The sequence below is a fragment of the Fukomys damarensis genome, unplaced genomic scaffold (genome assembly GCF_012274545.1).
Source record: "Fukomys damarensis isolate Sample0158 unplaced genomic scaffold, DMR_v1.0_HiC HiC_scaffold_31, whole genome shotgun sequence".
Classification (NCBI taxonomy): Eukaryota; Metazoa; Chordata; class Mammalia; order Rodentia; family Bathyergidae; genus Fukomys; species Fukomys damarensis.
In genome coordinates this window covers 12,387,608-12,394,845 of record NW_022900943.1, presented here as the reverse complement: position 1 = coordinate 12,394,845, position 7,238 = coordinate 12,387,608, and the positions used below count along the sequence as shown (strand labels likewise).

The following is a 7,238-nucleotide window of genomic DNA, read 5'->3' as shown; positions in this document are numbered from 1 at the left end:
TAAATCCCTGGCCCTCATTCATCTGTTTTATTACTTCCTGTGCTGTCAGGGCAGGGTGTCCAGGTGGCTATCAGATTTTTCCATCTTGTTTCCCCCAGAATTTGCCTTTGGTGAGCTGGAAGTGTGGATTTGTGCCTTGCTTTGGTGTCTTCTCATTTCTATTTTTGTTTGTGGTGCTGTTTTTCACTTAATTCTTGGTTTGTTACTCTAGTATTGCTTATTGTAATTATCTTTGTTGCTTATGGACCAGTCCTTATGGAATAATTGCTGCTGCTTAGAGTTGTCTTCCGGATATAGCTGGTGTTTAGGTTTTGAGTCTCTAATGACTCTTAGGCAATCTCATTTTCAGTGTACCAGAAAGGACAACTGATTGAATCAGTCACAATACCTTAGCCCAAGTGATACAATCAACTTCAACAGTAGCATCCAGCACAGCTTAGGAAATGACAATGTGTGGTAGCTATTAATCTATCACCTTTAAATGAACTAAATCAAAATTGAGGACCAGCCCAAAGTGTGGTTGTAGTAAATAAATAAACCCTTGAATATAGCATCTTTACCATTCCGGATGAGGAATTAGAAAGAGTTGGGGAAGAAGGGGTAGAGAGACAGAAGCAAAAGGAAAGGTTAGAAGTGAGGCCAGAGGACACAGGAAGATCATGCAAATTTAGGGAAATTTAAAGATAAGAGGAAAAGACAATAAAAGAACAAAGACAGCAGAACAAGCTAACAGCAATAGGGAAGCTAGAAACTCTTCACTGTCTTATAAAACTAATGACAATCAAGAGAAGGACAAAGAGAATTAAACTAAAATGAAATACAAATGAGGACAAGAACATGAACAAAAAAGGAGATAGATGAAGAAGATGGGGGAGAGAGAGAGAGCAATAAAGAGAAAAAATAAATTTGAAAAAAATAAAAATAAACTCCATCAGATATGTCTCTGCTGTCATAATAGACAACGTGGGCAGCAAGTGTGCAGATCTAAGTCAATTAGTCTCAGCAAGCTAGCTGCAGTCCACTGAGATTCAGGCTGATTTCTGGCTGTGAGGCCCAGGTTGACCTCCCTGACCTACAGGACTGAACTTGCAAGGTTCTACTGCAGGTTCCAGCTGCCCTTCCCCTGAAGCTAGGCCAAGTTCCTTTGGGAGGTGCTGATTCCTCCATCTTACCAACCACTATGGTCTGCTGTGACTTTATTGCAGAAATGTTTTTTCATTTTCCCAATGGGCTTCAGTTTTCATCAAGGAGCCTCAGAGAAGCCCCCTCTCTCTGTTCACTTCTGCTCTATCTTCTGGAGCTCAGAACAATGGACTTTACGGCCCCCAGCGCCTTTGTGGTACAGATCCAGATACTAGCACAGTCTTGGCCTGGGGCCAGAAGTCTAGGGTAGTGATCTCCAAAAGCTTTTAAGATTCTGTTTCCTGTTTGTATTTTGCCCTGTGTGATGGCACATGCCTGTAATGCCACCACTCCAGAGGCTGAGGCAAGAGAATTGCTACAAGTTTGAGGCCAGCCTGAGCTACAATTAAACTCAAGGGCAAACCTAAATTATAGAGCAAGTCAGTTACAGTCCCCATCCGAAAAGATTCTGTTTTTTTTGTTGGATATCTGGTATTATGTGGCATGGAGTATTTTTTGTTGTTGTTGTTTTTTGATCATGGCTATTGAGGGTTTTATATGCCTCATTTATCTGTGTGTTAAATTCTTGTTCTGTGTAGGAAAAGTTTTCTGGTATTACTTCTGTAGTCAGGTTTTTTTAAAAAAAAATGACCTTTGTGCTGTCTTCTGATTAATCTCTAATTCAAGGTCACCAAAGGGCTCAGTAGGAAGTAAAAGCAAGGGAAGACATAAAAATTAAATTTATATGTACTTGTAACTGAACACAGGTCAGTAAAAAACTGGGGGCCTTACTGGCTCACAATAGTTGAACACTACCTCTGAAAATTTATTGGCTTATCACTGAAATAGACAGCACTATTTACTGCCTACTAATCTTTGATGAGAGTAGTTGTCCTCCAAGAACAATTTAAGTTCTTAAAGTCCAGGAGTTACTCATGAACAAAAGATTCTTAATTTGTTTGTTTTTTGTTAATTTCCAAATTTTTGAAATGATTGTTTTGATGACTTTGTTCAGCTCTAGTATTGGTATCTAGTATTTAGTATCTTTAAGGAAAATTGCACTTCAGAAATTGAAGAATATTTGTTTTGAAATAATAAAGTTAGTGCTCATCATTGCTGATGAAATGTCAGAAGAAACTGCAAGATGCTGTAAAGTGTCCTGTATGTACTTCAGAAGCAGTATTATTTGTATTGTCTATTAACTGGAAAATGTCTTTTGGGAATTATCTAAAATATATTAGAAATCTTTCCTGAGTTTGTAAAAGCACTCAGTATACTTGAGTGATGCCTTATTTTTAGACATTTGCTTTTTAAAAGGGCAATTTTGGACACAGAAACGTACATACCATAGAAGGAAGACTTAAGTGTCTAGTTCTCTGAGATGAAGGGAGCCGATCAAGAATGGATGGGAACCCCTGGGCCAGCTCCTTACCAAATCTCACCTCTCCCACGTTGAGTCAATGAAGCCTTTTTTCCTCTAGAGTTTTGGGAACTCAGTGTGCTAGCTCTTCTGCTTCTGGACTTTGTAGCTTGCACCGTGTTGTGAGACAAAGGAAGATTCCAAAGTGCACACAGTGAAGACAATCAGGTGGCTAGAGTGATGCATCTTTTTAGTTTTATTTTTATTTTCATTTTAAAATAAATTTTATTTTAGCTCAGACCCCACCTCAGGCCCCTACCCCTCCCTGTGTAAAAAAGAACAAAAATCTTTGCTTCCATTTTTTCCATTTTCACTTTTTTCTTGTCCCTTTCTACCTCCTCCCTTGTTTCCCTTTCCATTTGAATAGTTTTTCCCCATTTCCTAATATCTGTTATACATTTAATTCCTTATTTCCACTTCAGTTTCTCACACCAGAGAAACAATGTGGCATTTAAACATATGTGTCCGATTCATTTCACTTAAGAGTATGGTCTCAAGGTCCATCTATTCATCTGTAAATTTCTGAAGCTCATCCATATTTATGGCAGAGAAGTACTCCATTGTATAAAAAAACCTTATCTTCTTTAGCCACTCATCAGTTGATGGGCATGTGTACTGTTCCAAGATTTAGCTATTATAAACTGTGCTGCTATAAACATTGGTATGAATTATATCACTGTAGTATAGTGCTTTTAATTCTTTCGGAAAGATACCAAGAAGAGGTATAGCTGGATTGAGTGGAACCTCTAGTTTTAGTTTTTTGAGGAATCTTCACACTGATTTCTACAGTGGTTGTGCCAGTGTACACTCCCACCAACAGTGGAGAATGGTTTCTTTTTCCCCACAGCCCCTCTAGCATTTGTTATTGGTTGATTTCTTAATAGCAGCCATTCTTTCTGGAGTGAGGTGGAATCTCAATGTTTTAATTTGCATTTCATGAATGACTAGTGATGTTGAACATTTTTTCATATATTTATTTGCTCTTCATAATTCATCATCTAAAGTGTCTTTCAGTTACTCATTTTTGGATTGGGTCTTTAAATTTGGGGGGGGTCTGATTTTTTTTTTCTTTCTTTATGTAGTCTATATAGTAATCCTTTATCTGAACACTGGTAAAAATTTTTTCCCATGCTATGGGCAGTCTTTTCATGCTGTTGGTGGTTTCTTTTGCTGTGCAGAAGCTTTTTAATAAAGTGAGGTCCCATTTGTTAATTCTTTGTAGGGATTTCCCTTGTGGTCTGGATTTTGTTCATAAAGTCTTTGCCTGCTCTTGTGTCCTCAAGCATTCTACCTGTTCTCTTTTCAGCAGATTTGGTGTTTCTGTTTTAATATTTAGATCTTTGATCCATTTTGATTTTAGATTAGTGTGTGGTGAAAGATACGGGTCTAGTTTCAATCTTTGGCATTTGGAAAGTCAGTTTTTCTAGCACCATTTATTAAAGAAGCTTTCTTCCAGTGAAGGTGTTTGGCTCCTTTGTCAAAGATAAGGTGGCTGAGCGTGTCTGGAGTTGTTTCTGCATCCTCTAGTTTGTTCCATTGATCCTCACATCTGTTCTTCTGCCAGTACCATACAGTTTTTATCACAGTAGTTTTGTAGTGTAATTTGAAATCAGGGCTTATGATAACCCCTGCCTTGCCATTGTTGCCCAGAACTGCCCTTGCCATTCCTGGTTAGAGCAATGTATCTTTAAGCCAAAGAACACCAAGGGTTGCCTGCAAACAGCAGTGGCAAACCTTTTAGAGCTTTCAGGGATAACAAACCAATCCACTGCAGCATGTATGCCATAGGTCTGTTACCACTGCCTGCAGGTTCTAAAAGCAAGAAGAGAGAAAGAAGGATCCTCCCTTAGAGCTGTCAGAGAAAGCATGATTTTACTCACACTTTAATTTCAGGCTTCTAGCCTCTAGACTTTGAGAAAATATCAATTTCTTTTGCTTTAAGCCAGCTAATTTTTCTACTTGAGCAGCAGTTTCACAGAGTTGCTACAGAGGGCATGTTCATTACATGGCGTTGAGTGAACTAATTTTTCAAAACTAGTTTGTTGTAAGAATTAAAACCAAACTTGAATCTCTTTTGAAAAAGGATTCATCAAATACAACCATAACCACTAACGTTGGGAAGCTTTGCAATTCTGTTAAGAACATAAATGTTCTATATACCTTTGATGGTTTATACAGCACATTGACTTGGACTGTGTATGGTCAGAGACCCCTTCCCCTCAACATTAGTCATTTTGAAGTTAATTTTCATCAGAAACACTAATATGTTAACTTTTTCTGAATGTTTGTCAACAGGAGAATGAGTAAATAACATATTAATTTAGTACAAAATGTAAGTAAACTAGAAGAGTGGAGGTATAATCACAAAATTAAAGATCATGATTATAATAGGAATACAGGTAGGTGCATGTGATTAGGGAAGGGCTTCATGGTGTGCAGAGTGAATCATTTCTTAAAGGTGGCTGGTGGTTTTATAGTGTTCCTTTTATTTATCATAATATATGCTTCATATTTTATGTGAAATGTTAAAATTTAAAACCACTTGTTTATGTGGAAAGAACAATTTTGTGATAAATTGCTATGAATTTTCAGAGTGTTGGAATTACAGGTCTGTGCCCTCATGCTTAGGTTTCTTTCCTATTCTTCAAGGATATGCAAAGAAGATAATATTCAGGGTATTAGTTGAAATAAAATTAGTATGAAAATCTGTTTTAATAGAATGAAACTTTATTCAAAAAGATGTGTGGATAATCTCCAGACTACATTTTCTTTTTTCTTTTTTCTTTTTCAGACTGTATTTTTATGTTGCAAAGTTCTCTGTTCCTTAATTTTCTGAGGAACTGTGTTTTTAAATAAGTAGCAGACATCAGATACACAGAATACTACAAGGAGTAAAACAGCCTCCTAGTAAAAATTTTTAAAATACAATTAACAATTGAGGTTTTAAACATGTTTGTTTCTGCCATTTATATACTAGTGTTCATTCACAAATGTGCCGAATGAAAGTAATTAAGGGAGAAGTGAGACTGTAGCTTGCTATTCTTCTTTCCCTCAAAATTTTTCAGTCTTTAGACCCATTTTACTGTCCATTATTTTTTATGTGTTTTCATTATGGATACAAGTAAGTAGAAACCTCAATTTTAGTATGCTTTCTGACTCCAAATTAACTTACACTATATTTTGGGGTACTGGGAATTGAGCCCAGTGCCTTTGTACTGACCTACATCCTAGTCTAGTCTAGTCTAGTTTAGTTTAGTTTAGTTTAGTTTGAGACAGTCTTTTAAAATCTGTTTAAGTCATGCAGTTGCCCAGGCTGGGGTCCAACTTGTGATCTTATTGCCTCAGACTCCTAGAATGCTGTAATTACAGATGCAAGTCGTCATATCTATCTCTGTTATTTATATTTAGAAATGGAAACTTTATAAATTATTTAAATATTAAAATATTATGAAAAATTAATACCAAAACATGCGATTTGAAAATAAATGATTAAATATTGCCACCCAGTGTTAGACTCTGATTTTATGTTTATTAATCCAATAGAGAAGTTAATATCAATTATAATACTGTTGTTTTTGTTTGTTTGTTTGTTTGTTTTTTGGTACCGGGGATTGAACTCGGGTCCTTGCGTTTGCAAGGCAGGCCAATGAACCGCTGAGCTAAATCCCTGGCCCCTTTTTGTTTGTTTTTAATAGTACTGGGGATGAACTCGGGACCTTGAGCTCACAAGGCAGGTATGGCACCACTGAGCTAGATCTCTGGCCATATAATACTGTTTTTAAAAACCCTTTTCTAATTTTAATTGCTCCATGTCTCCTTTGCCACCAAGATTTTAAAATAATCTTTCAAAGTAATTAGGCCAAAGAATCAGAGGATCTCAAAACATAAAAAATAATTGTAAGCCTTGGCCAGGCTGCTGTGCACAAGAACTGCCTCCGCATACCAAGGTCCCAAGGCCTTATCTGAGCCACTGGGAGCTGAGGACGTCCAGATGAGGTAGTACTATGTACATGTGGACATGGAGGGCCAGGACAGCACGGACCTTGGCGTTGAAGCAGATTAATAAGGAACTTAGTGATTTGGCCCATGACCCTCCAGCACAATGTTCTGCAAGCCTACTTGGGGATGACATGTTCCATTGGCAAGCCACAATTAATAGGACCTAATGACAGCCCAAATCAAAGTGGTGTATTCTTTTTGGGAGTTCATTTTCCTAGACTATCCCTTCAAACCACCTAACGTTGCATTTACAAGAAGAATTTATCATCCAAATACTAACAGTAATGTCAGCATTTGTCTCAATAGTCTAAGATCACAGTGGTCTCCTGCTTTAACTATTTCTGAAGTTCTTTTATCCATTTGTTCACTGCTATGTGATCCAAACCCAGATGACCTCCTAGTGCCAGAGATTGTACAGATCTATAAAACAGAGACAAGTACAACAGAATATCTCAAGAATGGACTCAGAACTGTGCCATGTGATGCTACTTTAAAATCAGAATAACCTGCATTATAGCTGGAATAAACTTTAAATTACTGTTCCTTTTTTATTTTCTTATCCAGCTGCTCCCTTAGACCTCATCTTTTTTAATTTAAGTTTTTACCTTCCTCCATTCATTCACATGCTCATCTGAGAAGACTTAAGTTCTTCCAGTTTTGGACAGTAACTGCTTTTAGAAACTGTAAAGTAATTACA

At 37.1% G+C, this 7,238-nt stretch overlaps 1 pseudogene; it reads left to right on the top strand.

Moving 5' to 3' along the window:
- Positions 1-6,591: 6,591 nt before the first annotated feature.
- On the top strand, positions 6,592-7,024 carry LOC109117926 (annotated as a pseudogene).
- The last annotated feature ends 214 nt before the right edge of the window (positions 7,025-7,238 follow it).